Source organism: Lygodium microphyllum, chromosome 1 (genome assembly GCF_053477565.2).
Source record: "Lygodium microphyllum isolate KBCC chromosome 1, Lygodium_microphyllum_v1.1.10, whole genome shotgun sequence".
NCBI classification, from domain to species: Eukaryota; Viridiplantae; Streptophyta; class Polypodiopsida; order Schizaeales; family Lygodiaceae; genus Lygodium; species Lygodium microphyllum.
Window position 1 is genome coordinate 86,352,770 of NC_141135.1, and position 1,928 is coordinate 86,354,697.

The 1,928-nt window shown below is 37.4% G+C and overlaps 1 pseudogene; it reads right to left on the reverse strand.

Annotated features, from left to right (window-relative positions):
* Positions 1 to 286: 286 nt before the first annotated feature.
* Positions 287 to 1,676, reverse strand: LOC148041358 (uncharacterized; annotated as a pseudogene).
* Between the last annotated feature and the right edge of the window lie 252 nt (positions 1,677 to 1,928).

Here is a 1,928-nt window from a genome sequence, read left to right on the forward strand (position 1 = left end):
GGAGAGAATCGGCTCATTGATAACAAAAGCAGTAGGCATTGACTCCAGAACATCAAATGTATTATCATTCAAAATCATGTATTATACATTGGGATGATCATAGTTATCAAGTTTATAGTGTATCATCAATTTGAGAGGTCTACTCTTGTATTCTAACCCAACGACAATTGTGATAGTGTTGACCTTGCCTCCATTTTGCGAGTCCTTCAAGTGCATTTAAATTTCTGAATGCTTCAATCTTCTTGTCTTTCTTTATCCTAGCATCTCGTACTACTTGTGCAATGGCTTATGATTTTAATTCCTCTTTTGTCAGTAGTATCTGCAATATCCTTTTGTAAAACCATTGGAATAGCTCGCAAAGACTGTTGGCTTTTCTACTACCACCACCATGTTGGGTATGCCTGAAATACGCATTGCGTGCCATGTAATGGGACTTTTCCATGCCTTGTGTGCTCCAAATACTTGGATCTCCATAATTTTCAATGAAATATGGCATATGGTTGTATATGATGTGTTGCAAATAAATGTTTAGTCTGTGAACAATGTTTAGTAGACATAGACAATTTTATACTAACATCTATGAAACCAAAGACTTGTCTTACCATGTAGTGTGTGAAATTGATGTCTTCCCATGATTTTAGAAACTCTTTCTTGAATAGATCTAGAGTAGTCTGAAACGTCCTCTTGTCTGTATTTGTCCATGTCTCCTTATCTAGCATCTAGAATATGGTATCCACAGCACGCCAAACTTCTGCCTTTGCATGTCTTGAAAGAGGTTCATGATCCTTTACTGTGGTGTGCAACCTTCTCCATTGCTCAAATTCAATACTACTTACATGCATCCTTTTGTAGTACTTTCCACTTTTGGTAAGATTTTGTCGCCTGTTGTCATTGGGTCTCGAGAGGAATAGTCTTGCCTTCATGCCTCCAATAGAAACTTTTCTTGGTATGTCTATTTCGTTGTTTGAATTTTTTTGATCCTGCACGATTTGTACCGCTCCTCCATAAAGCTTCATGTCTGCCAATAACATCTCAAGAGTGGTAATCCCCTTCTTTCGTTCTGTGTGGTTCCTGATCTTCCAAGCAAATCCAATGTATAGGTTGACAAGATTCTTAATCACCCGAGAAAGTGCATGCATTGTACACATACATTCAATAGAGGTATATCAAAGATTGGTTTGAAATCTTTGTCGAAGTGGTGATGATTAGATACCTTTTTCCACCACTTTTGATAAAGTGTTGTTGCATCCTCTATGCAATACAGGAAGAAAGGGTGACTGGGCCTCTGTTACAATTACATAAGAAATTTAGAGTCTTCAAGTCTGATGCAATATGCCAAGCAACTTGAAAGTTGCCCCTGTTTGGAACCAATAGTATCTTCTATCTTTTCATTTGAGGATAACATCTGGTAGTGGAGTCTTCTGAAAGACCCATTCCAATGCCTCATAATTCTCTGACACAACAAAAAATGTCCCAAGCCACCATAAATTCATTTCGGACCGTACAATGAAGTAGTGGGGATCATCCCTTGGCATGTTTGCCATTGCCCTATCCATCAATATAATGGCTACCCTCTCCATCTTAACATCTTTCAGAATCTCATACTCATCTATCTTTAATGTAAAGTTCAATATGCCATTTGTCTCTACATGTGAGATGTTGTAAAAATCAACCATTCAAACTTGTAGTATCTCCAAATCCATGAAGATATTGTTGTATTCATCATAGACAACTAGACCCTGTTTTGCCTGAAACTCTCCATTGATGTGATAGGGCTTTCCAACATACTCCTTCTACTTTAAGTTAATATATTTTTGAAGTCTCTAGATTGTTGCAGTTGTGGGAAGGAGCTTTGGCTTAAGACCCTGTGATTTAAATGAACTTGTAATATCTTTTTCTAAGAAACCATAGTCATTGCGACTTATACC